A 9439-nucleotide genomic window follows, 5' to 3' on the forward strand; every position below is an offset into this window, starting at 1 on the left:
TCATTTCCCTAATCAGTGTGTCTCCTGCCTTGATCATGAGATCTGTTATTCACAAGAGACTTTAGGCATCTTCTCTTTTGTTCTGTCTGAAGGCTGGAAGAGGCTCTTGGTGGTTGTTTTTAGGTGTGTGTGTGTGTTTTTCCAAACTGCACAGTCACAGAAAGAGAGATTAGAAAGAGGTCTGTGAAACTCTGTGCTTGTTTTCTTTTTGTAAGGATTACCTTCTTTCATGTTTCTTTGAGGGTTTTTTTTCCCCCAATTTAGAAATATCCGAAGGAGAGTCCATCCTGCCCAACATGCTTCCCAAGCCTGCAGGAGTTCAGTAAGTGCTTGTCGACTGGCTCACTGATTCTTTAAGAGCAACCTTAGTAAAAGAAAATTAATCTTGACATCTAACCTAGAATTGTTTCTACTTCAATTCTTTTCCCTCTAATTACTTTGAGTATTTTCCTCCTCAGCAATCTAGGACATGGAGCTCTATTCCCCACTGTCTCATTCTCCTTTATTTCTGTTCAGTTAAATATTCAAGTGCCTCATAAGCCCATCTTGTGATTTATGTGCTTTGCTTTTTATTTTTATTCTGTTCTCTGTTCTGAAGACTTGTCTTTACAAACCATAATATCTCTGGTTCGCTGAGAATCAGCTGACATACTGACATGGTATTAGGGATTGAAATCTTAAGGAAGCAGAAAAGAGGGAGAAGAGAAAGCAGGGAAGGAGAGAGATCATGTAGGGAAGGGAGTACCGCTCATCACAGCAACACACAGCAGCAAGTGCAGCCAGTGCTCAATCATAGAGGGTCATTTCAGAGATGCCAGTCATACCACCACTTCTTGGGACAGTCCAGGGGTGCATGTGGGTAAAGAAGGATTTATCTCTCTCTTCTTACTCTCCCATTGGTGTTGACTCACCCACAATTTTCCAGTTACAGCATCCGGTGGTTACTGCAGCCACAGGAGCTCAGAGGCCCCATGGCTCTGGATCCAGCCCTGCTGGTACTCAGTGAAGTGATCTCTCTTGCCCAGCTGGCACCACAGTGCAGACCCTCTCCATCTCTCCTGATTGATTATGGTGACAACATCTGCAACCTGGACCGTCACTCTGGGGACTGCGGAAGCCATGACAAGCCAATTTCCTCAGCAAGCAGAACCAGTGCCCATTAACTGGGCCCCACGTAACACCCTTTATAGAGAAAAATAGCTTATTATATCCTGGCATGCTGCTCCTATCATCTTCCATGAGGAGCCAAACACATTCTTCAGTATCAATGGTGTGTGTGCTTTTTTTTAACCTCACCCACACACCTCTCTCCAGAGAGGACCCTCTTCCCTCTCATAGCTCTGGCTCCATCCCTACCTCTCAAAATCATTTCCTTTGAAGTCCATGGTATTCACCTACACTTTCCTTTCTCCTTTAATCTGTGCTGGCTTTCTTAGATCAAATGCCAAAAGGTTTTGTGGTATTTCTTAACTAGCTGCTCCACATTTCCCCTGCCCTGTGCCCTGCTCTGCTCCTGAGGGATCAGACTATCCACGCTGACTGACTGCCAAACATGCCATAAATCATCCTGCAACTGTTGGACACTTGGGGCCACTTACCATATTTCACTATTATAAATAATGCTTAAAATTTGGATCTCTCTATGGTTGTTTCCTTAGGTATGTTCCTAACAAAGAAAGTATTATGCAACTGGAAGGTTTAATTGATACTGAATTTTCTCTCAAAGAGTACTAAAGTACATGTTTATTGACATTCTTAACAATATGAATGACCTTGCCCAAGTTATTTAATAAAATAGAAAGATAATATATAATATAGTGATATATAACCAATGCTATATAATGCAAAAATATAAGGGATCTTATTCATTCATTCATTGCCTGACCTTTATTTTTCAGACTTTTCTGTAATAAACATAACTAAGAGGAGACCTATTTTGTAAATGACATTTAGACACATAGCAAACAACCTATACGTTTAAAATTTAATATCATATGTACACTTCACAAGAACACTAAATGTTTGCATCATAGACAAGAAAAAGAGTGAATTTCACATTACTGAATGGGATTCAGAGCATTATGAACTCTCTTTGCATTGAGAGAGATAAGTTTTATGACCTGATTTTCTTTTGTGGTGCTTAAGAAAAGTCCATAAAGATTCTCCTTCCTGAAGATTTACTCTTTTGGGGTCATGAAGCTACCTTCTGTGTAATTTCAGAATTCTCTTGATAAACTATGTTTACTGCATGCATCATCCAACAGATGTGCTAGTACTTAGAAGCTGGCAATGAATATGGATCCTGTGGATTTAAATTCTTAAGTTTTTAAATATGGGATTTTTAGTTTATGTTTACCTTCCAGCACAGAGGTATATACCAGATGTTTACCATAATTCCATTTTATTTTGCTTTCTCTAATCTCTACCAATATTTTAACACAAAATTGTATCCAAGTAATTTGGAAATATTTTAATCATATTAGACCTATGTGTTAAGAAAAATCTAAGTCATAAAAAACAAAAGTGTCGGGGCGCCTGGGTGGCTCAGTGGGTTAAGCCGCTGCCTTCAGCTCAGGTCATGATCTCAGGGTCCTGGGATCGAGCCCCGCATCGGGCTCTCTGCTCAGCAGGGAGCCTGCTTCCCTTCCTCTCTCTTTGCCTGCCTCTCTGCCTACTTGTGATCTCTCTCTGTCAAATAAATAAAAAATCTTTAAAAAAAAAAACAAAAAAAAAAAAAAACCAAAAGTGTTGGAGCACCTGGGTCACTCAGTCGTTATGCATCTGCCTTCAGGTCATGATCCCAGTGTCCGGGGATGGAGCCCTTCATAGGGCTCCCTTCTCAACAGGAAGCCTGCTTCCCCCCCTCCCACTTCCCTCCTTGTGTTCCCTCTCTCGCTGTCTCTCTCTGTCAAATAAATAAATAAATAAAATCTTTAAGCAACAAAAAAGTGTTCCCTAAGATATTTGTAATGAATGCATAAGCATAAATATGACAAATCTGGGCGCCTGGGTGGCTCAGTGGGTTAAGCCGCTGCCTTCGGCTCAGGTCATGATCTCAGGGTCCTGGGATCGAGTCCCGCATCGGGCTCTCTGCTCAACAGGGAGCCTGCTTCCCTTCCTCTCTCTCTGCCTGCCTCTCTGCCTACTTGTGATCTCTGTCTGTCAAATAAATAAATAAAATCTTTAAAAAAAAATATGACAAATCTAAAGGCTTTGTTATCAAACAGGTCATAATACAATCAGTTAAGTTCTTGGACAATTCCTGGAAGACATTCCATCATAAATTATTTTTAAAATTTACTAGTGAAGGACACCTGGGTTGCTCAGTCAGTTGAGCATCTGCCTTCAGCTCAGGTTATGATCTCAGTGTCCTGGGATAGAGCCCCACATTGGGCTCCTTGCTTGTGCTTTCTCTCTCTTTCTCTCTTTCTCACCCATTTTCTCTTTCACAAATAAATAAAAATATTTTTTAAAAAAAATTATTAGTGACTTCCCACTTTACCCAAAACTTTAATGTTTAATAGTAAATTGTTCATCCTTTCTTCTTCCCTTTTAAGCCACCATATTATTTTAGACTAACTTTCTTCCAAATTTTCTGAGTAAATGTAAAAAGTAAAAGCTTTTGCCAGAGGTGAGACTTATTTTTTTAATAATTTACTTAATAACATAAAATAAAGGATTTGTAGTAAATTACTCTGGTGGTAAATTATTAAGTCTTGTTACCAGACTCTCTCTTTTCTAATAATAGGAATATATTAATGTTCCTACACAATGTATTAAGTAAATTTGCATCAAAACAATGTTAAAAATCTAGTTTTAAAGTAGTGGAGTAATAGAAAAAAATCCTCAAAAGTCTGTATTTTTTATTTTAATTTTTATTTTTTAAAACAGACACATAGACCAGTGGAACAGAGTAGAGAGCTCAGATACGAACCCTCAACTCTATAGTCAAATAGTCTTTGACAAAGCAGGAAAAAAGATACAGTGGAAAAAAGACAGTCTCTTCAATAAATGGTGCTGAGAAAATTAGACAGCTATGTGTAGAAGAATGAAACTCGACCATTCTCTTACACCACACACATGGATAAACTCAAAATGGATAAAAGACCTCAATATGAGGCAGGAATCCATCAGATTCCTAGAGGAGAACATAGGCAGTAACCTCTTCAACATTGGCCACAGAAACTTTGTTCAAGATATGTCTCCAAAGGCAAAGGAAACAAAAGTGAAAATGAATTTTTGGGACTTCATCAAGATCAAAAGCTTCTGCACAGCAAAGGAAACATTCAACAAAACAAAGAGGCACCCCATAGAATGGAAAAAGATATTTGCAAATGACACTACAGACAAAGGGCTGATATCAAGGATCCATAATGTTGAGTTTGAGGATCTCAAACTCAACACACACAAAACAGATAATCATGTCAAAAAATGGGCAGAAGACATGAAGAGACACTTTTCCAATGAAGACATACAAGTGGCTAACAGATACGTGAAAAAATGTTCATCATCATTGGCCATCAGGGACATTCATGTCAAAACCACATTGAGATACCACCTTACACAAGTTAGAATGGCCAAAATTAACAAGACAGTAAACAACGTGTGTTGGAGAGGATGTGGAGAAAGGGGAACCCTCTTACACTGTTGGTGGGAATGCAAGTTGGTGCAGCCACTTTGGAAAACAGTGTGTATGTTCCTCAAAAAATTAAAAAATAGAGCTACCCTATAACCCTGCAATTGCACTATTGGGTATTTACCCCAAAGATGCAGATGCAGTGAACAGAAGGGCCATCTGTACCCCAATGCTCATAGCAGCAATGGCCACAGTCACCAAACAGTGGAAAGAACAAAGATGCCCTTCAACAGAGAAATGGGTAAGGAAGATGTGGTCCATATATACAATGGAGTATTATGCCTCCATCAGAAAGGATGAATACCCAACTTTTGTATCAACATGGATGGGACTGGAGGAAATTATGCTGAGTGAAATAAGTCAAGCACAGAGAGTCAATTATCATATGGTTTCGCTTATTTGTGGAGCATAAGGAATAACACAGAGGACATGGGGAGAAGGAGAGAGAAGGGAGTTGGGGGAAATTGGAGGGGTAGATGAACCACGAGAGACTGTGGACTCTGAAAAACAATCTGAGGACTTTGGAGGGGTGAGGGGTAGGAGGTTAGGTGAGTCTAGTGGTGGGTATAATGGAGTGCGTGTATTGCATGGAGCACTGGGTGTGGTGCATAAACAATGAATTCTGTAACACTTAAAAGAAATTTAAAAAAAATAAAAAAAAAAGAGGGCGCCTGGGTGGCTCAGTGGGTTAAGCCGCTGCCTTCAGCTCAGGTCATGATCTCAGGGTCCTGGGATCGAGTCCCGCATCGGGCTCTCTGCTCAGCAGGGAGCCTGCTTCCCTCTCTCTCTCTCTCTCTCTGCCTGCCTCTCCATCTACTTGTGATCTCTCTCTGTCAAATAAATAAATAAAAAATCTTTTAAAAAAAAAAAAAAGAAAGGAAAGAAAAAAAGTCTGTATTTGTAAATGTAAAAATTTTAATCTAAGTAATAGTTGTTTATAAAAATAATTCTGGAAGACATAGAGGCTTGTTGTAAATAATACATTTTCAGATTAATAATATATCTGAATATCTTCTAATATCTAAAGTAATAATATTCTACATTAAAAGCTTCCTTGGGCTAAAATATTTCCTGGACCTACCTGATGTGCTCTTAAAGTTTTAAGAGAGAAATCAAAGGTTCTTGAGCTATCATTGGGGAAATAATGACGGAGAAAATGTTTGAGTTTTCTCTTTTTCCTGGATCTTTTGATTACTGAATTTGCCGTAATAAGTTAGCAGCATTGTTGGGTATACATTTGTACATGCTAATGTTATTGAGACAGGCTTAGTTTCAATTGTGGTAACTTTTTTCTCTGATGAATAAAAAGGAGGGAATTCTAAATAAATAAATACATAAAGTGATAGAGTAAGATGACTCTGCCTCTTCTCCCACAAATGCATTCCATAAGAGAGAATAGGACCTAGAAGATATTGTACTGGATGAAACAAGTCAGACAGATAAAAACAAATGGCAGACAAATAGGAAGACAAATATGATTTCTCTATATGTGGGATCCAAAAGAATTTAAAAAATGAATGAAAGCAGAATCAATCCTATAAATACAGAGAACAAACCGATATTTGCCACAGGGAAGGGGATAGGAGGATGAGCAAAATGGGTGAAGGTTTCCAGTTATGGAATGAATAAGTCATGAGAATGAAAGGTAAAGCATCAGTAATATAGTCAATGATATTGTAATAGTGTCATATGGTGACAGGTGGTAGCTACACTTGCAATAAGCATAATACAGTGTAAGCATAACATAACATCTATATGTTGAATCTCAATGTTGTGCATTTGACACTAATGTACTGTTGTGTCTCAACTATACTACAGTTTTTAGAAAGGGAATAAGAAGCAGAAATACATATCTATCTTCAAAAAATAGAACCATCTCAACTGAAGCACAAAACATGAGGATTAGCTAGCACACATGGTGAAAATCAAACAAGAGAATGAAAAGAACATTCACCTCAGAGACAGAGTTAGAAAGCTATTGTTCCATTCTTAAAAGATGAAACTCTATATCAGTGAATTTTCTTGACCACATCAGAAATGGTATTTTCACAGAAAGCAACCAACTCAAAAACTGGAAAAGACAAATGCCTGAAGGAGAAACAGGACTCACTAGTCTTCTCTGAGACATATAATGCAGAACTCCATATAATCCAGAGGAAAGGCCTCAAAATCATTAGTCTCAAATGTTAGTAGGTACACACTGGGAATGAAGGAACAAAGTGGGGAAAGTAAAAGATGCTTTACCCATGTGGAAGGATGAAGAATATTTGTGAAGACTGTGACTACTGCTAAGGACTGAGGTCTGAAGTAGCAAGAGATGCAAAAAGACCACCTCTCCAGGAAGTATAACACAGGAAGGACCCACAGTCAAGCACAGAGACAAAAACAAGGTCATTCAAGGCATTTTTATCTGGTGTGAGTAAGAACAACAACCATCAACTTCAAGCTGAAGTGAGAAGACACTGGATGGTAACTCAAGGCCATACAAATAAATAGCTCTGGTAATGGTAAATACGTAGGCCAATATAAAAGTTAGTAGCATTGTATTTTTAGTTTACAATTTTAGTTTACAACTTTAGTTTATAATTCCTCATTTTAATTCCTACATATTTAAAAGACAAATGCATAAAACAATGATTATAAATCTATCTAAATCAGTGTACAATGTATAAAAATGTAATTTTAGACAACAACAACATAAAGGGGAAGACAGCACTACAGGATCAGCAATTTTTTAACCCGGTGAAACTAAACTGGCATCAATTTAAATTAGATCATTTCATGTCTATAGTGTTAATTGTAATTCCAGTGGTAACCACTAAAAATTACCTAAAAATAGATAGAAGATGAAATGAGAAGGAAATCAATATGATACACTACAAAAAGAAAAATCAATTAAATCCCCAAAAAACAGCAGTCATAGAAAATGAGGTACAGAAAAGAAAAAAGACATAGAGAAAGTAAATAACAAAATGACAGGAGTAAGTCCTTTATTAATATAAATATAAATGGATTAAATTCACTAATCAAATTTAAGGATTGGCTCAGTGTATTTTTTAATTATTAAATATGCACTTCTTACAATAGATTGACTTGATATTAAAAGATACACATATATTGAAAGTGAAAGTATGGAAAATATACTTCATGCAAATAGTCACCATAAGCAGGAATAAATGAAATACATGATGGAAAACAGAAAGGATTAATGAAACCAGAACTTGACTTTTGAAAGGATCAACAAAATTGACAAACCTTTTAGCTAGACTAAGAAAAAGAGATAAAATTCAAATAACTAAAATGAGAAATAAAAATGGGGTCATTACATCTGAACTTACAAAAATAAAATATGATTATAAAAGAATACTATGAACAACTGTACACCAACATATTGGATGACTTAGATGAAATAGAAAAATTGCTAGAAACACACACTACCAAGACTGACTAAAGAAGAAATAGAAAATCAGAATAAATATGTAACACGCAAAGATTGATCAGTAATCAAGAGCTGATACATGCTACAATGTCAATGAACCTTGAAATCAAGCTAAGTGAAAGAAATGAGTCACAAAAGTTACATATTGTGTACTTCCATTTATACAAAATATCCAGAATAAGTAAAGACAGACACAGAAAACATAATGATGGACTTTAGGCCCTGAGGAGCAGGGAGATGGGAGAATGCTTAATAGGTAGGAGATTGTTTTTTCAGGTGATAGAAATGTTTTTGAACTAGACAGAGATATTAGTTGTACAACATTGTGAATGAACTATATTCCTCTGAATTTTTCACTTTAAAATCATTTTACATTATATGAATTAATTTATTATCCATTAAAAAATACATAAGCAAAACTCATAAAGCTCAAAGAAAAGGTGTAAAACCATAGTTTTAGGTAGAGATTTAAGTATTCCTCACTCAGGAATTGATAGAAAAAAAGTCAGAAAATCAAATATGATACAGGTGAACTGAACAGCACTTAGAACCAGCTTGAACAACGGATGCTCATGGAACGTTCCCTTTAAGAATAGAACACAAGTTATCTCAAATGCACATGAAAGACCATATTCTGGACTACAAATCATAACAAGTCTGAAGTAATAAAATTTAAATAATGTAAAGTACATTCTCAGGTGATAATATAATTAATAATAATAGAACAGTAGCTAATATATAGGAAGAAAGTTTCTGCCAAACCTCTTAGGGTCTCCAGGTAGGTATAAAAATTAAACTAACAAGGACAGATTAAGAGGAGAAGAGCATGCAAATTTATTTAATAAAAAGTTTTGCATGACACAGAAGATTTCATAAGGAAATGAAGACCCAAAGAAGAGTTAGGTCTGAGTATCTTTGCTTAGATGAGGAAGCAACCCAAGTGAAAAAGATGTGAGATATATATCTAGATATATAGATATATATAAAATCAATATTACTCAGCCATAAAGAAGAATGGAATCTTGCTATTTGCAACAACATGGATAGATCTAGAGGGTATAATGCTAAGGGAAATAAGTCAGAGAAAGAAAAATACATATGATTTCATTCATGTGTGGAATTTAAGAAACAAAATAAATGAATAAGGAAAAAATGAAACAAACAAACAAACAAAAAGACTCAAATACAGAAAACAAACTCGTGGTTGTCAGAGAGGAAGTTCATGGGGAATGAGTAATATAAAGGGAAATAAGAGCACACTTATGCTGGGGCACCTGGGTGGCTCAGTGGGTCCGCATCGGGCTCTCTGCTCAGCAAGGAGTCTGCTTCCACCCTCTCTCTGCCTGCCTCTCTGCCTACTTGTG

This window comes from Lontra canadensis, unplaced genomic scaffold (assembly GCF_010015895.1).
Source record: "Lontra canadensis isolate GAN:19392208 unplaced genomic scaffold, GSC_riverotter_1.0 scaffold311, whole genome shotgun sequence".
NCBI classification, from domain to species: Eukaryota; Metazoa; Chordata; class Mammalia; order Carnivora; family Mustelidae; genus Lontra; species Lontra canadensis.